The sequence below is a fragment of the Bufo bufo genome, chromosome 4 (assembly GCF_905171765.1).
Source record: "Bufo bufo chromosome 4, aBufBuf1.1, whole genome shotgun sequence".
Classification (NCBI taxonomy): Eukaryota; Metazoa; Chordata; class Amphibia; order Anura; family Bufonidae; genus Bufo; species Bufo bufo.
Window position 1 is genome coordinate 104,607,430 of NC_053392.1, and position 24,636 is coordinate 104,632,065.

Here is a 24,636-nt window from a genome sequence, read left to right on the forward strand (position 1 = left end):
GTGACCAAAGTGACAAATTGCCTGCTTATTTAAAGTGGACTTTGTGGACTGAAAAACATACCAAAAGTGTTCCTAAAACCTCCAAAAAGCGCTATGCAGTGTTGCGCTATCAAGAGGAAGAAAATCGCCACATTGGAGTGTGGTTTTATGGACTTTTCATCATCCTGCTTGCTGTCAGTGAATAGACAGCGTTTATATCCAAAGATGGCCGCTGAGGCTACTGAAATAGCTGCTGCGTCATCTTCATCCCGAAAAGGCGGGAAAAATTGGCGCCTTTCTGAGGAAATAGCGGAAAGGAGTTCAAGGTCAGGCGCCACTGCTTATCTGGACATTTGCATGTCGGCCAGCATGGACTCCGCCTTCCATATACTGGAATACCTGGGGGGCGGCCTCCCAGTGCAAGGGGAGGAGCTGGCTGATCTTATTGGCACCACCCTATCGCTCTCCAGAGAAGGATCGAGCATGTTGGAGAGTGAGCACCGCTTTGCTGCAACGTCCGCGCCTGAAATACCAAAAATGAATGATATTGGTGTAGAGCCAGAAGAGGCTCCACCGGCCTACTCTCCGGGACCGGAGAAACCCGCCTGCCCGCCACGGGAGAAAGAACCAGAGCCCTGCTATGGCTCTTGGAGAGACTTCTTTCAGCCCTCTTTCAAGTGGTCCTCACTAATGGCAGAGATCCGGGAGGCCGCTATAAAGCGGAATACAAAGACTAAAATTTATTATGAGGAGCTGACCAAGACTATCCATGAACGACACACCAACACCCAACCCCGCCTGGAAAGGAGAAAGGGGTTGGTGGTGTCCTTTGACAAAGCCCGTGGCTACGGGTTCATACAAGATTACCTGACTGGCAGAGACCTATATGTTAACAGAAGATCTGTCAAGAGAGACTACCTCCCTTCCTATCAGCACAGCCTCCGCGAGGGAGAGGAAGTGGAGTTCACCCCTGCCGAGAGCCTGAGAGGCCCTTATGCAACTGCTGTGACCCGTCCCAAGCGAGAACCTGAGGACTGGGAGGCAGAAGAAGAAGACTACTCTGGCTGCGAGCGGGAACCGGAACGCTCTCCAGAGCCGGCCCATCACGCCTTCCAGGAGCGGAGCTCCTTCTTTGGGCCTAACGTCTTCTGGCAGCCAACCGTGTTGGAAAAATGGGTGAGCCCCTATCCTTCCCCCGAGCTGCCTCGTCGGGAGAAGACCATACAAGATATGGAAAACTTAAAAGGACTTCGCAATACCTTTGAGAACATCCGGAGGGGTCGGAGACCCGATGCATCACCAGAACCTGCAGAGGCCGAGTCCGCGCCATCGTTGACTGTACCTGCGCCAGCGGCGCCAGCAGATGACAGCGACTCTGACACGGAGAGCATCGGTGAACAGATTGTCCGGCTGGAGGAGAAGTTGCGGGAGCTGCGCAAGATCGCGACCGCCAGGATCCAGACGCCGCCAAAGAAGGACGAGGTAAGGGTGCCTGTCACCACCCGTAAACCACCGTCTGCTAATGTTGCTCCGTCAAGGCCCCAAGGAAGACCCGTTATTCCTGTGAGTTGCTGCACCGAGCCCACCGGACCGCTTGCGGCGGCGGTACCAACTGTCTTACATCCCACAATTATCATGCCGGGACCAGTACGGTCCACCCAAGGGTTTACCCCTAGGCCCATGGGGCCAATACCTATTAGGGGCCCCTTTACCTTGCAGCTGCCCCCTAACACCGTTATGTGGGCCCATCCTCCTGTAGAGGACTACTACAGGCCGTATTTGCCAGCAGAGCCGGGTAATGATGACATACCCCTGTGAATCAGCCTGCTAGGCCTTTGATTTATTTCACCAAAGAATGATGTTATTAACCCTTCCAGGACAGGAGTCCTATGTTTCCTGGTCGTTTGTTGCTGCTGCCAGTTTATCCACGGCTCAGTGGTAGGTGTTGACCACTGAAGTAATAAAGTCAACAAAACTACGTTTGTTTCCAGGACCTCCTGCCTGCTTTTGCTATCCCACGCCAAGTTGTGCCTGTTCCTGAGTTGTACCTTTTACCCTTAACCCCCTTTTCAGGTTGATCAGGGGTATTACAGCACTTGTTTTATATTCTACAATTTTATTGTGCAACTTGATACTAAGGAACCGTGCCCGGAGACAGACTCAAAAGAACCTGAGCCTCTGAGATTTTTGCTCTTTTAAAAGGAAATGTGCCCAGAGATGGACTCCACCGCATGAGAGCCTCTGTGATTTAATAGGAAAGTAACCTGGGTACGGACTCATGTTTGTTCTTTGAGCCTCCAAGAACTTTTATACTGTTTTATCTATTTTGCTGTTCTATTATGGACTTATTCATTGTCATGGACTATCCTGGTTATAATGTTACGCTGTGCCAGGTCAGCGCCCCAGTTCCATTCACTATCCTGAGGAGAAGAGAACGACGCCCCTTGTCACCACCCTTCATCTTTGCCAATTGGACCTGATATGAATGTAAATGCAGATGAATTACATATATGTATGCCTGCATGTCTCTTTTTCTGTTTCAGGTAGAGATTCCAGTTGGGCGAGCCCTGATGGAGTACGAGGTCGTACTCAGCTTAAAGCAGTGGGTATGTAGTGTACGGGGACTGTAATGCCCGTCACTACAAAAGGGTCACTTGGTGTGCTGTCGTCCCCCCTTATTTATGGGGAAGTTGGTATATGTCATCTTTATAAAATGTCATGTAATGTAATGCTATGTATTTCCCTGTTACTGTGAAACTTGCATGTACAGGCCTGCTAGGGGTGTCATTCCAGCTCTTAGTCACTAGAGGGAGCTAGGGAGCCCTAGTTTATATAAGGCCCAGTCAGGGAAAGGAAAGTCAGTCTTAAGTGGGAGTCTAAATCTGCAGCCTGTAGTCTGAAGTTGGAGCTTAGACTATGTCAGAGACAAGTCCAGGCCTGAAGTCTGCGGACCAGGAGAGGGTATTGCAGTCCCTGTAACCGGGTTCCAGATCCAAGGAGAAGGTTCCCCTCCTGAACTTATATATGCAGAAGCAGGAAGACCACTGTTAAACAGCCTAGGAGTTCAGAAGTTTCTAGAGTCTGAGGAAGCTGAGAGAGAGACAGAGGCATGTCAAGGAAAGCAAGAGGTACTCAAGACAACAGAGGAGGTACTCGATAAAGATAAAACCAAGGATATACGCCAGAGCTAGGGTATCGGGCCTTGGAGAAGATTTTCTATGTTCCAGGATCAGTCAGGAATAGAGTGCAAGCTGCCTGTACTGCAAGTCCTGTGTTTAACACTCTGAAGTCACCTTGCTATACATATATTGCCTGCATCAACTGTATTGAAAATCAACTGTCTGCAAAGGAACTGCGTTTCCGTTAATGTCCCTATATGATGACTACTAAAGTTTGAGTTCTGCTTTAACATCACGTGGTTCCTCAATTATTCCTGCTATCAGCAAACGGCGTGCCACCGTTTAATTGGCACTGGCGTCACGAACATTTCTCATCATCACCTCCCCTTGCAGAGAGTCAGCCGCCTCAGGTTAGTGTCTATTGCACTACAACACCCAGGAACATTTCTAAACCTAACTTGAGTACGCTGCTTTTAGAACATATAACTGCAGCGCACAAGGGAAATAAGACGTAGAAATATTTCTTTGTAATAAACCCTGTTAATGCCTGTATTAAACAGCACTTGCACCCTAACAAGAACAGTTTGCTGGAATTACAGAGCTGTATAATGGCAATTTGGGTGCCCAGTCAGTGCAGCAAAGTGTAATATTAATGTTCCTAATACCCAGGCTGTAATCTCCCCTACTGAATCCTGTTCTACATAAATGCTGTGGAATGATTCCTCCCTAATATTTCCCTACACCTTGAATAATCTTTCCCTGCACTCGTTTTTTTTTTAGCACAATTACGTTTTTTCTAACAATGTCCCTAGCGCCTGCTAACGTCTTTCCCTGCACTAAGTACACTGGTAAATGGCAGAATCTAAGATGGCTGAGGCTATATATAGGGATGACATCACAGGACTGGCTGGCTGCTGATTCTCTGCATGCATGGCATTATGGGTCATCCCGCCTTCCCAGGGTTCCTTTCTCTATGTCCTCACACGTGCAGCAGCCATTTTAGGAAAAAATGTGATTCGTTACCACGAATCGCGAGGAAATTCTGCTTTGGTGCGAATCTAATTTTTCCTGAAATTCGGATCAAATTCCACTTCAGCAGCTTTGATTCACTCATCTCTAGTAAGAAGTGTAAGCGTATTACATTATATGGATGTTACATTAAAGGGGTTTTCCAAGTGTTTTATACTGATGGCCTATCCCTGAAAGGGTCATCAGTATCTGATCGGTGGGGGTCTAACTCCACGGCCTCCTCAAATAACTTTATATTGGAGTGCTCCGCTGGGGTCCATGCCTGTAAGAAGAAAGAAGACCTTGGATCAGCGCCCCACCCGCCCTCCCTTAATTTTTTCTGTCGCAACGTTTATTAGTGGGAGTTTGTAGCCCAGCTAATGCTGGGTGGACTGGTGGTTATGGTTTTCTGGAGTTTAATAGCTGACTTTATTATTGGATGAATTTTAATTAATGTATGCAAATGTATTTTATTATGCTAATTTGTGTATTTATTATAAGGTTATCCTTAATAAACATCGCAGTCATATAATTACACATAGAAAAGGTGTCTGTATTTAATGTTGGTTAATGACCATGTGTCCAAATAGAAAGAAAATGTCCAGCTCACCCAACACTTTCCGTGCACGGAAAAAGACCGAGGCAGGTTCTTCACATAGCAATGTATAAAGAGATATTCCAGCACAGGATCACTTCTCAGTTGCTTTGTCTTTATTATTCATTTTGCGCATTACATGTTCAGGACATCACCTCCTACCACCACTGGTTGACATGTTTTGAACTGATGCGTTCTTAGTCATAACCTTGGTTATGACTAAGAACACATCAGTTCGAAACATGCCAACCAATGGTGGTGGAAGGTGATGTCCTGAACATGTAATGCGCAAAATTAATAATAAAGAAAAAGCGACTGAGAAGTGATCCTGCAATGACTATGTGACTTGGGCCACCATGCCTATTGGAGATCTGTCAGACTAAGGCCTCATGCACACGACCGTTGTGTGCACCCGTGGCCGTTGTTCCGTTTGACGTGATTTTCTGCGGTCCCATTGACTTTCAATGGGTCCGTTGAAAACTCGGCTGCTGCACCCGTTTTGTCACCCGCGCCCGTGACCCGTGTTTCCTGCCGTGAAAAAAATATAACCTGCCCTATTTTTTTCACGGCTAACGGTTCGCGGCCCCATTCAAGTCAATGGGGCCGTGAAAAACGCGTTTGCACACCCGTTTGACAGCCGTGCCCGCGTCCGCGTCCGCGCCCGTTTTATTTATTTCTTTTGCCATGTTCAAACTGTTTGCCAAACTTTGTGCCAATAAAATTAAAAAAAAATATGTACAGGAAGTTTAAGGTCACAGGTTATGCTAATTTCTAGCCACTTGTGCCTGGAAGCTTCTCTGTGTGGTGAGGCAGACGTTTATGATAGTTTCCTGGCACCATGCCTCGCTGGAATGTGGAGAGGCTGATCACCCTGGTCCAGGAGAGGCCAGTGATTTGGGATTCACGCTCCAATGACTATTCGGACCGCCTAAAAAAGGATGCTGCGTGGGAGCAAGTTGCCCGGAGCCTGAGAAAAAATGAATGGGCCAAGGCGGATAGCCGAGGCCGGGCCGATTTACGTAAGTGCTAGCAATGCAGTTGTGCTGTCCTTGCCCTGTGTGTGCCCAAAATATAATGTTTCCAACTCCCTCTGGTCACATTTTTTAAATTGGGGTGGTCCTGCTTTTTTGGGCAGGAAGGCCTGGACTTGGTTTACCAAAGTGACGACTATTAAATTGCATACCCCCCCTTTTTTATCTTCAAATGGCTTTGCCTCCTTTTGCACAGTATACAGTACTCATGTATAATCACATGTCTATGTCCTTTTTTTGGCCTGCGCCATGTGCCATTGTAATTGAGCATCTTACAGTTTTCACCTTCACATATATTGCAAATTGGTTTGGACCAAATGGCTTGCACGACTAGTCTCCTCCACCTTGTTCTTCTTCAGTAGTATCCACACACCAGCTGCACTGTTCCATGTGCTGTTTAATCTCTCCATTTTATATATTTTGTTCTTAGTTCCTCTTTTTTTACCATTTTTGTAAAGTTAATGGAGAATTGGTTTGGCAAATTTGGGACTCACAATTGTTTGTTATGTCATTTTTTTTACAGTAAAACTAACTAAAACCCGCTGGGCCAGTTGCCGGGACCAATTCCGGCGGGAAGTCACTAAAAAAGGACGGAGTGGAGAGGGGACGTCAGGGAAGCGCCCCTACATCTACACTGCCCAGTTGCAGTTCTTAAGACCGGTAATGGATATGAGGACGTAAGTTTCATTTTTTGGTTTATATGCATCCCAAATTTGAATTATACACTTGCATTTAAATCTTGGTGGCCGAAAGTGTACACAAAAGTAATGGGTTGAGTGGAGTTGGAGAATGGAAGACAGATACTTACAGTAGGCCTGGCATGTCATAACTGACTGCTCCTAGCTCTTTTAAAATTTAAACACCAAGCATGCCAGAATAGCTGTAAGCTAACCAGTCCTGCTTGGAGTTGTAGTTGGGCATCAGATGATGGGCAAGAGTTTGTACATGCCTGGTGTTGGTTGTCTACATGACTGTTTGACAACTAGTGTGCCTCCAGCAGTTGCAAATCTCAAAATCCCAGCATGCCCACACAGCCAAAGGCTGTCGGGGCATGCTGGGAGTTGTAGTTTTGCAACAGATGGAGCCACACTGGTTGTGAAACCCTGAGTCTCTACATCATTTGGGGGGTGGAGTCACACCAGGCTCCACCGCTGAAGAACTGTCTGATGAGACGACACGTGCCGTGCGCAGACAGCGCCTACCCTCTCTGTTTTGTTCCTGATTAATCAATTCTTTGATGGTTCGGGAACATTGATGTTTGCAATCTGACCAAGAATAGAGATGCGAGATGACATGTGTGCACTGCATGCATTATCTCTGCAGACAGATGTTCAGTGTGTTGGACGGCTGTTGCTCCCACACCAATTTCAGATTTTTTTGGCTTTTTGTCGTTTTGGTTTTCGAATTTTTCAAAATGTGTGTCCAACTACCTTTTTAATGGTAGTTTTGAAAAATATGATTCGTTAAGGGTTTCATAGGGTGTCCATATTTTGGCCATGTAATCTACAGATTGTTGCCCTTTTGAAAGCTTGGGAAAATGGGACACATTCGGGATTTGCACAGTCAACTTTAATGGTTTAATGTAATAGCACCAACCACGACAGGGATGCCTTACTTAGCACATATAAAATGTCAATACCATAAACCATGGAAAATGGGTATAGAAGATGGTCCACCAATGCTTGCCCAGCCGCATTAAAACTACTACTCACCATGCTCAAGTGTGGCCTAGTTCTTTTTTTTATTCGGAAGAAACTGAGGTGCTCCAAGGTTTAAACCTTACAACATGTATGTTTGGATGGTTGAAGCAGGCCACAGACTATTGAGTTGGCCAGAATATTCACACTGGTTTTATCCCTTGAATGATTGTTCCTCTACTGGCGCAGGCCAGCTTCAAACGGCAAACAATGGTTTACCATGACATTAACATTAGCCCTTGACAAGACTTGGCCATTCGTTGCATTTAAAAGGTAATTTTTTTTGGAATTGCACTATTCCACAAAAAGAGGACGGTCATTGTGTTCCGTCAAATATCTGATGTATGATGCTACTCTCTCTACATTATTTTAAGAACACGCCTGGTTACACCTAATATAAATTATGTACTTTAGAAATGTTGAAAGCAAATGATCTAATTATTACTTTTGGTTATTTAAAATACAGTACTGTGGACAGTCTGGATCCTACGGAAGATTCCGAAACAGGTGGGAGTGAAAGCCCAGCCGTCTTTTCACCTCAAACAAGTCCAGCACCTACGCCGGCGGAGGACCTGGACGACTCCACACTGGCCCAGGCCCCCCTACCACTAGCCAGTCCATCGCGGAATCCACAGCCGCAGCCAAGACGTCGCCGCCAAGTCCCTCCTGCCACCTCTGAGCAAGAGAGTCGTGCGGCAATTGATGCACGCCTCATTGAATTTCTTGCCCAGAGGCGGAGTGATGGTGTGGAGGACAAGATGCTTAGGGGACTTGGGCCCCTATTGAAGCTTGTTTCGCCAAATGACCAACACCAGTGCCTGGCTTCTTTGATCGTGGTCCTCAAAATGTTCACCCTTCCTAATCATGGTGACATTCTAGAGAAGTTAAATAACATGAGGAGGGAATTAGAGGATGCCGCACAGCCCCCACCTCCTGACCCCTTTCAATTTGCTCCACAACACACCCAGCCACCTTCTTTCCACCCACACCACCAGTATGGCCTACCCCAGGGCCAAAGGCAAGGTGTGGCTCAGCCCCTTTACCCGGGCAGTTTGCCACCTGGACCACCACAGCAGGCCCATGGAAGGCCACGGTCCTCTTATCCAGTGGGTTCCTTCACGCAGGACCTGCTGGATATGTGATTTGTTTTTTTTAGAATTTTGTTTATGTTTGTAAAATGTTTGGCTCTTAATTTGGGCAACTTAGTATATCATTCTTGAACGTGAAGGCCATTTTTTTTATAAATCAGTGTTTTTGGCCCAAAATTGTGTTCTGTTTTGTTTTATTGCACAATACACCAAACAGTTTCCATGAACAAATGTAATATTTTGAAAAATTACACGCACAGGAGCTCCCAAAACAACACTTTATTTGTATAGACAAAAACTTTATTTAGGGCAACTTTGACGTTGAGGTATTAGAAGATTTTTCGGACAATATACTACACAAAAAATGATGTTTTAATCAATTTGACCAAAGCATCGTTTCCAAATAGTTATATGCAGAATTCAATATGATCTGTCCAAAAAATCTCAGCCCGCAAGCCCACGTCAAGGGTCCTCTTTATCTTGCGAGTCCCTACACTCAACTATCACAATATTTTTAAGTAATCTATCTATACAAAAAAAAAAAAAACTAAAGAGCCCAGAAGATTTCAAATACTGCCACGAATAGCGTCCCTCTGCCATGGCACGGACCCCTCTGGGCTGAAAAAGTAGTCTGCATAGAGTTCCCGAACTGCAATGCCAGCAGTCCCAGGTCGTCTATGCAGGGTCCTTTCCAAACCCAAATCTGATGACGTAGGAAGATCTTCCATGTCAACAGAAGAGGAAGCCTCGTGAATCCTGGTGAAGTTGTGGAGAACAATACAAGCTTGAATCACCAGGGTAACATTCTCCGGATCCATCTGTATGGATGACAAAAACACCCTCCACTTGCTAGAGAGAATTCCAAAAGCGCACTCCACATACTGACGGGCACGAGTCAACCGGTAGTTGAATATACGCCTCCTGACATCCAAACCACGCTTTAGAAAGGGCCGCATAACATGGGGAGTCAATGCAAACCCATCATCCGCCACGATGACAAATGGAGCCGGCGGACCTGCATATCCGGGCAGTCTTCTGGACTCGGGCAGGGCAAGCTGGTTGTCACGAAGCCGCTCACCCATTCTAGAAGCACTAAAGATGCGAGCATCCGCAGTGCTTCCATAGGCCCCGATATCAACCATTATAAACCGGTAATGACTGTCAGCAACAGCCATCAGCACTACCGAAAAATATTGCTTATAATTGAAGTAACGGCTCCCTGAGTGAGGCGGCTTCTTCACACGGATGTGCTTGCCATCCATTGCCCCGATGCAGTTTGGAAACTGCGCTGAAATTTGGAAGCCCTCAGCGATCCGAACCCAATCGTCCGCCTTGGGCTGCGGCATCACCGTCTCTCGGAGTTGCTGCCAGATGACATGGCAAGTGTGACGTACAATCCGCGAGATCGTCGAGGTTCCTAACAGAAACTCAAAATGCAGTGATGCAAGAGAGTTTCCAGAGGCAAGGAATCTGTGGACAAAGGAAAAAGGCATTAGTAAATGCAAGGAAACCACAGATTCATGATTGTAGTCGAATGTTGTATACACTACATGATTGTAAACACCCTATGTGTAGAGAAGCGGAAACCTATGGGACAGGTTCCAGAGGCCCTCTGTGTGGGCACCCACAACCATTGGAAAGTCTAGGGTTTTCCCAAAAACTCCATAAACTTTCCAAAGCATTCATCAGCACAGGGCACACTATGAAAACGACAGGCAGCCTGGAATTTCACTACGCATGTAGGGCACAATGCGAAAAGGCTTAATCGCTAAACTATATTGGACTACAGTATTCATGCAAATTGGCCGTGTGTACATTTTGCATTAAACTGGAAGGATCGGGATTGATATTTCGCATCCCGGTCTCAAAACGGCTCGCCATCACTGCCCCTTGACCATGGTTGCTTAAACTCCCGTTACGGTTTAAAATGCAAAGTGCAAACCCAAATCAGCAAATGGGGTGTGGCCAGGACTACCACAAGTAAGTTCCAACAACTGTGTTTAGCCCCTTTGAAATGCAGATAGTCATGCGCAAGTCCAAAAAGATGAAAACATTAGGCATAAAGAGTACAATAGCAGACAATCGCAGGTGTTGACAGCAGCACAATCCTCCAAAATATGGAACAGACTGGTATCTAGACTTCAAATAGGGTGGTGCACGCAGTTACAGATCCTGACCGAGGAACCCAATTCTTATAGACATTACAAAAATCCAAGGCACCCAACAGCATTTGCAAAAAAAAAAAAGCCAGGTTACAGCCTGCTGGAACATGGCTGACTGACTGACTAAAGCAACCTTTTACAAAACCTACTGGCGAGTGCAGAGGATTCATGGAGTGTCTGGAGGCCGTTTGCTGAACACACGTTTTAAACTTGCACAAAATAAAATAAAAACTTCAATAATGGATTCTTATGTGGCAGGGAATAAAGGGGTAAAGCAAAAAACTGCTCGAAAAAGTTTGAAACAACAATTAGAAACGTTAAAAAAGCAAACAGTAGCACATGTTTCACAGCAGCCATTTTCAAGCACATGTTACTCCTGACCCAAGCACTGCACATTACTGGGTAAAGTTAAAATGTTCAATATTGCTTACCTCAACGTGACAATGAGCCTTTCAGTAGGAGAAATGCTGCGCCTCATATTGGTGTCCATAAAGGTAAGGACAGTACGTAGAGACGACAGCAAGCGATCAAATGTACCCACTGACATCCGACAGAAGGAATAGAACTTCTCAGGATGCTGCCGCAGATCATTGTAGAGGGTATGGAAGTGTCCTTTCCGGTAGCGTTGGGAAACAATCGGATGGACCCAAAATCGTCGCCGTCTAACAGGTTGCTCATTCAACAAAGGAGTGCGCGGTCCCCATTGCCGACAAACAACCCAATGCAGTAAGAACTCTTCCTCTGAATCCGACATGGTGATACAGCAAAGAGAAGCAGCCAAAATAACCTCTGTACTCTGGAAAGACTACAGAAAATGGCCACAAAACCAAACTCAGGTGACCTTCATTTATACCAGTATCCAGGGTGGAGCTATTAAAATCACATTCTTTAAACCATCCCATGTTTTATGACGGGCCGCAAAAAAAACGGGAACACGGACACACGGAAGCACAACGGTTGCAAAAACGGTCACGGATCACGGACCAACGGAACCCCGTTTTGCGGCCCGCAAAAAAATACTGTCGTGTGCATGAGGCCTAAATAATAGGATTTCTACAGATACTAAGACTTAAATTTGAGCTTCACATTATTACATGACTTGTTATGTGTGAGATGGCACTAGATAGCTGTGTCTCACATGTATGTGATAGGCAATAATACTGCATAGTATGGCAGGTGACAAGAAAATATAAAAATTTAAGTTTTTACTCTATATTGTAATACTCAGTTGGGGGAATTAATCAAAACTGGTGTCAAGGAAAAGTGGCTGAGTTGCCCATAGCAACCGATAAGATTCCATCTTTCATTTTACAAAGGAGCTCTAAAAAATAAAAGGTGGACTCTGATTGGTCACTATGGACAACTAAGCCACTTTTCCTTTACACCAGTTTTGATAATTCTCCACCAGTGTGCTTGTTTTATTATAGCATTTCATTTAACCCCTTAACAGTTTTGCCTGAGCTCTGCTCCAGCTTTGAGAGAAGGCACAGCAGGGGGAGGGAAGAGGCCTGCCTTAACCCCTCATATAATAGACTTGGTAAAATCTAGAGATATAGGACTGGTCTTGCTGTCAACCTAAGCTTTAAAAAAAGATCAGAAGTTGTCACGGCCTATGGTGTACACTGTGACACTGTTGCCACACTTGCGGTTGCCCGTGGCGACGTGTTGCTGTGAGAGCATGCGGTGGCTGTGTCTCGGCCTTCTGGGTGATTGCCGTGAAATGGTTGCCACGCATGCTGTTGCCGGTGGTAACGTGTGGTTTGGCATGCTAGTGTGTGCACTTCCCCTTAAAGTGGCTTCCTTCCTCTGAACACTGGGTTTATGTGTGTGTGGGGGTGGCTGCTTGGGCTATTTAGCCTCTGCTGGATGCCTGAAGCTCTGGGTTCCTCCAGCCTTGGTGTATGCTGGTGGTTCAAGGTTCCTGGCTTTTACCATCTGTCCAGTGAGGGCCACCCTTGTGGTCATCAATGTTTTCCCAGTGTCTCCTTCCCTTCCTGTCCCTATTTTTTTGGAGTGGGTTAAGTTCAGGGTGTTTGTATGTCTAGTTTGGTGTTACATGTCTGGTGGTGTTTGGTGTCATGTTTGCTAGACATTCCCCTGTCTTATGTTTATTGCAGCTATGGGTGTCCTGGGTCCCTGTGTGGTTTGTGGTGTGTGCTGTGTCCTTTAATGTTGGTGTGGACACCAACACTTGTGCACGGGTTCCAGTCAGTGTGTCTGTGGCAGGTAAGTGTGTTATGAGTTTCGCTTACCTGCCATCTCCATATGCTGTATGTGTTCCCCTCTCCTTGCAGCCTGGCCTCAGATAAAGACTCCTGTTCCTCCATGACTGGTATGAACAGGTCGTCTCTTCCCTGCTCCTTGGTGAGGGATTACCAGGGCCACTTAGGGTCTCTAGGAATCCTGAGTATGAGTCATCCTACCATCGGGGTCCGCTCATACGGTGAGGAGTCAGGGAGAGGATTAGGGATGCTGTAGGAGGTGACCTGCTCCCTTATTACTCCTTTTGACCAGGTTGATCCCCTTTTACCCTTTGACACCGCACAGTGGGGGGTTTTCCCCACTCCCCACCGTGACAGAAGTGCAGCATGATTGCACAAAACTGTTGGAAACCAGTAAGGAGTAATAGCAGCTGAAAGTGAAAGGAGGTTTCTGCTGCTTTCACTCCCAACCCGATTTCTAGCAGCTGTATCTCATGGTACAAAGGAGATACTGCCTAGACTCAGCTTTCTAACAAGACCAGCCCTTTATCTCTAGCTGTTACCAGGTCCAAGATATAAAGCAGGCCTCTCCATTCAGCTGGCAGTGATCTTCGGCAACTTAGAGAAGGAGAGAGGGACAGGAGGGAGTTGATGGGCTGCAGGGAGAAGAGAAAAAAATATTTTAAAAATTTGGCAACATCATAATTAGAGATGAGCAAATTTTTCAAAAATTCTGCCTGCCGGATCCGAACAACGCTAGTGTGAAAGTACCCTTATTTAGGCAGTCACGGTGTCACGAGGGTATCAAGAGCCACGTCTGACTCCATTATACCCGGGGTCAGGAAGTCGCAGCGGGTGGCTGCGCGCTCTATATCTAAAGATCATGGTGTTTCTTAGTTATTGTTTTCTGTGTTTGCCTTGCTATCCTTTTTGTCTCTCTCAGGGATCCGTAGCTTCTCCTCCTCAGCTGTTTCGTGTCTGCCACTCCCTACCTCCTTATATTCTCCCCTCACACTTCTCTAGTTGCCAGTTATAGAGCTTCCTGCCTGGACATCTATACTGACCCACTGGAGTGGTTAATCCTGGTTGTTGTTCCTGTGTGCTACCCTCCGGATCCCTGTTTGGCTTATTGTTGTCTCCTGTTGTCGCCCACCTGGGAATATATGTTGAGTCTGTGTTGTCTGTCCTCCCCTTGGTGTTTTCCCTTAGAGTTAGTGGTGCGGACTAGTGTTCCCATCGCCCTGTTCACTACCTAGGGCTCAGCTCAGGGAAAGCCAGGGCTTTAGGCACGTGATCGGCGTACGGGTGAGTAAACCGTCTAGGGACGTCAGGGCAGCCAGGTGCCAGCCGCCAGGTGAGTCAGGGGTCACCATCTTCCCTCTCACTTGGGCAGGGCCTTCCTCGTTCCCTCCCTCTGTGTCACGTATGTGATAGCCACGCCGACCGTGATATTATAACTGGCCATTACTTTTTAAGAAAAAAAAAATAAAAATAATAATTTATTTTTATTTTTTGTTTGTTGTTTTTTTTTTCTCTCTCTACTTAGAATCCAATATGGATCCTATTGATGCCTTGGCAGAACAGCTTCAAAGCCTGTCTTTGGAGGTGGCAGGATTGAAGGCGTCTGTTCTCCAACAACAGCAGCAAATGCAGCAGACCGCACCCCCAGCAGTTGCTATGGGTAACCAGGTTGTCACTGAACCCAAGGTTGCTCTTCCCGACAGATTTTCTGGGGGAAGGGACAAATTTGCAATGTTCCGTGAGGCCTGCAAATTATATTTTAAGTTGCGCCCTTACTCCTCAGGTCATGAAGAACAGCGGGTTGGGATTGTCATTTCCCTGCTTCAGGGGGATCCGCAATCCTGGGCGTTCTCGTTACCCCCTGGTTCTCAGGCTCTTCGGTCAGTGGAGGGATTTTTTGGGGCTTTGGGTCTCATATATGATGACCCTGACCGAGTCGCCCTGGCTGAGTCGAAGTTACGGAGACTCCTACAGGGAGATCGGTCAGCAGAGGAAGTTCCGTAGGTGGGCTACGGATACTCAGTGGAACGACCCGGCTCTCAGGAGTCAGTTCTGCTCTGGGTTATCTGAAAGGGTTAAGGATGCACTGGCGCTGTATGAGACCCCCCTTTCCCTTGATGCTGTTATGTCCCTCTCTATCAGAATAGATAGACGTCTTAGGGAGAGATCGAAAATTCCGGAGCAATTGGTTACCTCTCCCAAGCAACAGTCAGCCTGCACTGACTTAGATGAGCCTATGCAGCTAGGCGGAACTTCTCGTCAGGTCCGTCCTCCCGAGATTCGCCGTAGGGGGGGGGGCTTGTTTTTTCTGTGGGGGGAGGGGTCATTTCATTAATGTGTGTCCCTCCTTTCTCAAAAACAAAAGACCGTCGGAAAACTACTAACCCCGGGCTGTGCGGAGGATGTCAGCCGGGGGGTATACGTTTCCTCCATACAAACATCTCAAATTGTGTTACCAGCGGTCATTGTTTTTGGTGTTAAGACGGAGTCTATTTCTGTTTTTCTAGACAGTGGAGCAGGGGTAAACTTGATTGATGCCCATTTTGCCCGCACTATGGATTTGTCTCTCTGTACGCTGCAGAGACCTATTCCCGTATTCGCTATAGATTCTGCTCCTCTGTCTCAGAGAAACCTCACCCACATTGTTCGTAATTTACACCTTCGGGTAGGGGACCACCATAATGAGTGTCTTTCATGTTACGTTCTGGAGGGCCTTCCCTCTCCGGTGGTATTGGGTCTTCCCTGGTTGGTAGCGCACAATCCAGTGGTGGATTGGCAGGCCAGGGAGATATTGGAGTGGAGTGAGCATTGCAGAGAGAATTGCTTAAATAACAATTGCTTAATCGCCTCCATAGCTTCCCTACCTACATTTATTTCGGACTTTGAGGACGTTTTTTCTGAAAAGGGTTGTCAGAAACTACCACCTCATCGTCCTTATGATTGCCCGGTTAACCTGATTCCCGGGGCAAAATTACCCAAGTCCAGGTTGTATAATCTTTCGGGTCCCGAGAGACAAGCCATGAAAGATTATATCTCCGAGAGTCTGGCTAAGGGACACATCAGACCCTCTTCTTCACCCGTGGCTGCAGGGTTTTTCTTTGTTAAAAAGAAAGATGGGGGCCTGCGTCCTTGCTTAGATTTCCGTGAGTTAAACCAGATAACCATCCGTGACCCATACCCTCTTCCTCTCATTCCTGACCTTTTTAATCAGATTGCGGGTGCTAAGTGGTTCTCCAAACTTGATCTTAGGGGGGCCTACAATCTGATTCGTATCAGGGAAGGGGATGAGTGGAAGACAGCTTTTAACACCCCTGAGGGGCATTATGAAAATCTTGTTATGCCTTTCGGTCTGACCAATGCCCCTGCTGTCTTCCAACATTTCGTTAATGATATTTTTAGTCATCTCATCGGCAGGTTTGTAGTCATATACCTAGATGATATCTTAATTTATTCGGCTGATCTGAAAACACATGAGGTGCATGTCAGGCAAGTACTGCAGGTCCTACGAACGAATAAATTATATGCAAAAATTGAAAAATGTGTCTTCGCTGTTCAGGAATTACAGTTCCTGGGATATCTATTATCTGCTTCAGGTTTCCGCATGGATCCTGGGAAGGTCCAGGCAATTTTAGATTGGGATCTTCCTGAGAACCTTAAAGCCCTACAACGGTTTTTGGGTTTCGCTAATTTCTATAGAAAGTTCATTAAAAATTATTCAGTGATCGTTAAACCCCTTACCGACATGACTAGGAAGGGGACGGATTTTTCCAAATGGTCTGACGCCACTAAAGATGCATTTTCCTCTCTAAAGGAGAGGTTTACCTCGGCACCTGTTCTAATTCAACCTGATGTCTCCCAGCCTTTTATTGTCGAGGTAGATGCGTCAGAGGTGGGAGTGGGAGCTGTATTGTCTCAGGGTCCGTCTCCTGGCAAATGGCGTCCTTGCGCTTTCTTTTCCAAAAAATTATCTTCTGCAGAGAAGAATTATGATATTGGAAATAGGGAACTGTTGGCGATTAAACTGGCGCTTGAAGAGTGGCGTCACTTCTTAGAGGGAGCAATCCACCCCGTCACGGTGATTACGGATCACAAGAACCTTCTGTACCTAGAAACGGCTAAAACGTCTCACCCCTAGACAAGCTAGGTGGTCGCTATTCTTTACCAGATTTAACTTTGTAATCACCTATCGTCCTGGGGCAAAAAATACCAAGGCAGACGCATTATCTCGTAGTTTCCCTGGAGGGGGTAATGTTTGTGATCCGGTACTTATTTTACAAAGAGGAGTGGTTGTCTCTGCTGTACACTCTGTTCTAGAGGGAAAGGTGTTAGAGGCTCAGGGGGACGCCCCGGCCTCTTGCTCCTCAGAGAAATAGTTTGTACCGTTAAACCTGCGTCTTGAATTATTAAAAGAACATCATAATTCGGCACTTGCTGGACACCCGGGTAGTAAAGCAACCTTGGAGCTTTTATCTCGTCGTTTTTGGTGGCCAAGGTTGCGTCAGGATGTAATGGATTTCGTGTCTACTTGTTCTACTTGTGCACGCGCGAAAGTCTCTCATACACGTCCAGCAGGGTCTTTATTGCCACTTTTCATTCCCAATAGGCCATGGACACATCTGTCTATGGATTTCATCACTGACTTACCGTTGTCGGCGGGTAAAACAGTTATCTTGGTAGTAGTAGACAGGTTTAGCAAAATGGTACACTTTATTGCGCTACCCGCACTTCCTAATGCTAAAACTCTCGCTCAGGTGTTTATCAGTGAAATCGTGAAGCTTCACGGGGTCCCTTCCGATGTGGTTTCGGATCGGGGAACCCAGTTTATTTCTAAGTTTTGGAAAGCTTTTTGTTCCCGTTTGGGGGTTCACTTGTCCTTTTCCTCAGCTTTCCATCCTCAGTCGAATGGACAGACTGAGCGTACCAATCAAAACCTAGAAACATATTTAAGGTGTTTTGTGTCTGAAAACCAAGAGTTGTGGTCATCATACTTACCGTTAGCTGAGTTTGCCATAAATAATCATTATCAGGAGTCCACTGGCAAGTCACCATTCCTTGGTGCATACGGTTTTCATCCCCAATTTTGTACTTTCAAAGAGGGGGGGTCTTCTGGGGTTCCCGAAGAGGAAAGGTTTTCTTCATCTCTTTCATCGGTGTGGCAGAAGGTGCAAGTTAACTTGAAAAAGATGAGTGGTAAATATAAATGCATGGCCGATAAGAAACGGTCGCCAGGTCCGGACCTAGGAGTGAATGACTATGTGTGGTTGTCTACTAGGAATATTAAGTTGAAGGTTCCTTCTTGGAAACTGGGTCCTAGGTTCATTGGTCCCTATAAAATAGTAGCCGTCATTAACCCTGTGGCTTTTCGCCTGGAGCTACCTCAGACTTTTAAGATCCATAACGTCTTCCATAAATCGTTACTCAAGAAGTATGTTCCACCTCTAGAACCATCGCCGCTGCCACCTCCTCCTGTTATTGTGGATGGTAATCTGGAGTTTCAAATAGCCAGAATTGTTGATTCTCGTCGGGTCCGCCGCTCTCTTCAGTATCTTGTGCATTGGAGGGGTTACGGTCCCGAGGAAAGAATGTGGGTTCCAGCGTCAGAGGTAAACGCCAACAGGTTAATTCAGACTTTCCATGCCTCTCATCCGGAGAGACCTGGTCCTGAGTGTCCGGAGGCCCCTCGTGAAAGGGGGGGTACTGTCACGAGGGTATCAAGAGCCACGTCTGACTCCGTTATACCCGGGGTCAGGAAGTCGCAGCGGGTGGCTGCGCGCTCTATATCTAAAGATCATGGTGTTTCTTAGTTGTTGTTTTCTGTGTTTGCCTTGCTATCCTTTTTGTCTCTCTCAGGGATCCGTAGCTTCTCCTCCTCAGCTGTTTCGTGTCTGCCACTCCCTACCTCCTTATATTCTCCCCTCACACTCCTCTAGTTGCCAGTTATAGAGCTTCCTGCCTGGACATCTATACTGACCCACTGGAGTGGTTAATCCTGGTTGTTGTTCCTGTGTGCTACCCTCCGGATCCCTGTTTGGCTTATTGTTGTCTCCTGTTGTCGCCCACCTGGGAATATATGTTGAGTCTGTGTTGTCTGTCCTCCCCTTGGTGTTTTCCCTTAGAGTTAGTGGTGCGGACTAGTGTTCCCATCGCCCTGTTCACTACCTAGGGCTCAGCTCAGGGAAAGCCAGGGCTTTAGGCACGTGATCGGCGTACGGGTGAGGAACCCGTCTAGGGACGTCAGGGCAGCCAGGTGCCAGCCGCCAGGTGAGTCAGGGGTCACCATCTTCCCTCTCACTTGGGCAGGGCCTTCCTCGTTCCCTCCCTCTGTGTCACGTATGTGATAGCCACGCCGACCGTGATACACGGGGCCAAAACTGACCAAATAACTCAAGTATGAACTCATCCTTACAGATTGGTGTTAGTGTCAAGAAAAAGTGCACTCTTTTTACACCGTCAGCTGATTCCACATAGATGTCTACAGAACCTGTTCTATTAAACGCTTATACAAGTAGAGACCCTCGACAATAACCCCCAATTTTCCCAAAAAAGGCTGTATCACAAACAAATTTCACCACTTAATGGCTAATCGATGCAATTATTCAGTCCATACAGAAGAAAGTGTACAATCACCCATCAATTTTCCCCAAAAAAGGATGTTTCACAAAAAAATTTCACCAATGAATGGCTAATCAACGCAATTCGGTCCATACAGAAGAAAGTCTACAATCACCCATCAATTTTCCCAAAAAAGGCTGTATCACAAACAAATTTCACCACTAAATGACAATGTAAATTCACTGCAGAACAGCTAATAACACATACTTATTTTTGCTATTAATACAGCTCAACAATGTCTGTATGACAATGTAAATTCACCACAGAATGGCTAATAACACATACTTATTTTTCCCATTAATACACCCCAACAATAGCTGTATAACAATGTCGGTTCACTGCAGACCGGCTAATAAGACATTATTCTTTTTCCTATTAGTACACCCCCAAAAAATAAATATAACAATCACAATTCACTGCAGAACGGCTAATAGGATGTACGTATCTATCCTATTAATGCACTCTGTAAATGGCTATAGTACAATGGAACTTCACCGCTGAACGGCAAATATTTATTTTGCCACTAATACACACCCAAAAGGGCTGTAATTTTCTCACTTCAACACACAATGGCTAATAATATACACGACACAAAAGGCTTTAGAATATATAACTGCACCGCTGAACGGCAAATCTATTTTTCTTTTTTCCACTTATACATGACACAAAAGGCTTTAGATCATATAACTACACCGCTGAACAACAAATATATTTTTCTTTTGCACTAATACACAACAAAAAGGGCTGTAATTTTCGCACTTCACCACACAAGGCTAATAATCCCTTTTTTTTCCACTAATACAAGCAAAAAAATGCTTTAGAACATATAACTGCACCACACAAGGGCAAATAAGACGTATAAATAATATATTTTCTTGTAATAAACCCTGTTAATGGCTGTATCAAAAAGCACTTGCACCCCAATAACAAGAACAGTTTGCTGGAATTACAGAGCTGTATAATGGCAATTTGGATCCCCAGTCAGCGCAGCAAGGTGTAATAGGATTGAATTTGTCCCTATTACCCAGGCCTTAACCTCCCCGACTGAACCCTGTTCTGCTTCAATACTGTGGAATGATGTCTCCTTATCCTTTCCCTACACCTTGAATAATCTTTCCCTGAACTTGTAAATTGTTTTTTAGCACAATAGTTTTTTCTAGCACAGTCCCTAGTGCCCATTGACATCTCTCCCTGCACTAAGTACACTGGAAAATGGCAGAATCCAAGATGGCTGAGGCTATTTACTGTATAGGGCTGTGACATCACAGGCTGGCTGCTGATTGGCTGCATGCATGGCATTATGGGTGATCCCGCCTTCCCAGAGTTCCTTGCTCCATGTCTTCACACGTGCAGCAGCCATTTTAGTAAAATATGCGATTCTTTACCACAAAGCGTGAGGAAATTCGGATTCGTTCATCTCTAATCATAATGGTACTGGCCCAAAGAATAAACATATCAAGTTACTTATAGCACACAGTGGACGCTGTAAAAATAAATCCCACTAAATAATGTTAAAATTGTGTCAGATGGAGTAGCCCCCCAGGGAATTTATTCAGCATTGCGACTTCCTCATCTTCCAGCTCCTGCTCCTCGACGGCTTGATCAATGACACAACGCAATGCACGCTCCAGAAAGAAGACATAAGGTACGATCTCACTGATGGTGCCCTGGCTGCGACTGACCAGTTTGGTGATCTCATCAAATAGCCCGCAGAAGTCTGCATGCATCACGCATGAGCAGCCACTGGCGCGGTGAAAAGAAACCAAGCTCCCCAGAACCTGTCCTGCTGCAGAGTTTGTTCAGGTAGTCGTTAACAGCACGTTGCTGTTGAAGCAGCCTATCAAGCATATACAAGGTGGAATTCCAGCACGTCGGGCTGTCACAAATCAGACGTCTGACGGGCAGGTGGTGTCGCCGCTGAAGGTCAGCAAGGCGAGCCATGGCCGTGTAAGATCTTCTAAAATGGCCAGAGATTTTCCTGGCATGCCACAAGACGTCCTGGACCCCTGAGTATTTGGTAACGAATCACTGCATGACTAAGTTCAGGGCGTGTGTTATTTTGCCCTGTTTCAGCGCACTCAGCAGATTGACACCGTTGTCGCACACCACTTTACCAACTGTCAAATTGAGCAGGGCACAAAAGCCAAAGCACAGCATGGCAATGTCTAACCTGCCACATCGAATAGGTTCTGGGGAGCTTGGGGGGTGCAGCGGAAGAGGCAGTAGCAGTGGAAAAGGAGGAGTCGGCTGAGGAGGAGATGGAGGATGGAGTAGGAGGAGGAGAAGAAGAGGCAGGCCTGCATGCAATCCGTGGCGGCAACACCAAATCCACACGGGTGCCACGGGTTACATGCTTGACGGCTGTCAGACGGTTCACCCAGTGGGCAGTAAAAGTTATATACTGTCCCTGCCCGTGTTTGCTAGACCACGTGTCTGTGGTCAGATGTATCTTGGCACCGACACTGTGTGCCAGAGATATATTCACTTGCCACTGAATGTCGACATATAGCTCTGGGATGCCCTTCTGGGAGAAATATTTCCTTCCGGGAAATTTCCATTGCAGTGTGCCAATGGCCACAAATTTTCTAAAGGCCTCCAAGTCCACCAGCTTATATGGCAGTAGTTAGAGCGCTAGCAGTTCCAACAAGCAAGTGGTCAGCCGTTGGGTAAGAGGGTTATCCGGCGTCATCAATTTTTTACCCTCGAACATTTGGGCCTCGGAAGCCTGTCTTCTGCCAGATGAACGCGACGATGGCACGGTGGAAGGTGAATTGGAGGACAAATGGGAGGAGAGTGGAGAAGGAGAAGAGGCAGGACGTGGAGCGCCGGGAGTGTGCCTTTGCGGGTTCTGACGGCGTTGCTCCCGTTGGGCTCGGTGATGGGAGGACAGGTACCTTCTTAGGGCAGTCGTACCTAGGTGAGTGTTGCGCTTACCGCGACTTATGTGTTGACAGCACAGGCTGCAGATGGCAACACTATTGTCAGCAGCTGACACGTTAAAAAAGCCCCACTACTGAGCCATGTGCCTGCGTTCTGGGAGCGCAAGATGTGACCATTCATGGTAGATGGCTCGCTCCAGATACATTTGCAGTCTGCTTTTTGCCTCCGGGGAACTGCGAGTACTGCCTGCTTCTCCTCCTACTCCTACCTATGTGCTGCTCTGTCTCTCCCTCTGAACTCCCCTCCTCTTCCTCTCTTGTGGGCACCCACGTGTCGTATATCGACACGTCATCATCGTCACCTTCACCACCACTGACATTAGAGATCTCGGAGTAGGAAGCAACAGCGGGGACCACCTTCCTTGGGCTGATCTGGGTACTGTCGTCAGATCGCTGGGTGGCGGCCATTGCTACCTTCTCTTCCTGATCCGATGCCAAGAATGGCTGTGCAGCAGTGAGGTCTAGGAATGGATGGGAAAATAATTCCTCTGACTCGAGTGGAGGGGCTATGGTGGTGGTGGTGGTGTCTTTGGGGGTGCACACAGCAGAGAGTGAGGAGGGTGCCGATACAGAGGATGAGGAGGGTGCAGAAGCGGAAGGCTGAGTGAGCCACTCAACCAACTCTGTGCATCTTTTGGCATAATCACACGCACTTTCTCCAACTTCCCACTTAGGCTCCGGCCTGGTACACCTGCCCGACCCCTACCACCCCTGCAGAATGGCCTGTCTCTTTCTCTGCCTTTCATTTTCAAGATGACTATGTGCCAAAGTCCCTAGAGAAGTGCAGTATTTGTGGAAGCAGGTATATCGCAGGCCTTAATCAGTATTTGGTGGAAGCTGGTATATCAAACCCCTTAATCAGTATTTTGTGGAAGCAGGTGTATCGCAGGCCAAAATAAATATTTGGTGGAAGCAGGTATATTGCACCCATCAATCAGTATTTTGTGGAAGCAGGTATATAGAACCATTTAATCAATATTTGGTGGAAGCAGGTATATAGAACCCCTTAGGGGGGAGCGCATGCTCCCGGCTCACCGAGAAGACATGCCTCAGTGAGCTCAGCTCCGCGCGCCGGCCGAATCCCATCTTCAGCACCGATACCCCGGCTCCACAAGCATCTAAAACCCACATAAGGGTGCCTGAGGATGGCCCGAACTAAGGGGAAGACAAAAGCAGCGGGCTCATCGACTCCATCCCAGACTTTACCGGAGATGTTTCGGCACACCAGACATTCCATCATGGCGGAACCAACCTCCTCCCCCGCCAGCCCTGCATCCTCGGCAGGAAGCGGACTCCAGCCTGAAAATGTCCCTCAAGAACAAGGTCAGACTGACTTATATAAAAACATAGGTACTCTATTTTGCTCTGAACTCTCACAAGCGGTGGCAGAATTTTCCCGCCAAATCCTGGACTTAGGGAACCGTGTAGCTGACCTGGAAGCACAGTCTGATGATATCTCAGACGCCATTGGAGCAGATAGGGAGGATATAAACTCTCAGGTGGCCCAGATATTTGCCCTTCAAATGAAAGTGGAGGACCTCGAAAATAGGTCCTTGAGGGGAAACCTGAGAATAAAAGGCCTGCCTGAGACATAATCAGAACTGGCAACCACCATGTCCACGCTATTTGTAGCCCTGCTCCCTCAGACCCCACCAGAACAACTATGTATGGATAGAGTCCACAGAGCACTGGGTAAACCCCGTTTAGCTGAAACACCAAGGGACGTTGTCCTCAAGTTTCATTACCCAGAATTGAGGGAACAGATTTTGCATGCCGCTCGGTACCTTTCCACCCTACCGCCTTCAGTCCAACTATTTGCTGACCTAGCACCATCTACTCTCTGCAGACGCAGAGAATTGAGGCCGATAACACTGGCTCTTCAAAAGGCAAACGTGAGATATAGGTGGGGGTTTCCATTTGCCCTCATTTTCCAACTGAATTATTGCACTGATACGGTGAGCTCCCTTGCAGAATGATCCAAAGTGCTTCTAAATGCTAGTTAACAAACGGACCTCACGTTACCATCGCCAGGCCCACCTAGGCCGAGGCGCCCTACGAGAGTCTGGACCAAAGTGACGACCACCGCTTCAGCATCCCAATCACCTGCTCCTTGAGAGGAGACCTTCAAGGACCTTTACTCAGACACAAACAAGCGATGAAACCAGGATGAGGAGCGTGCTTTGC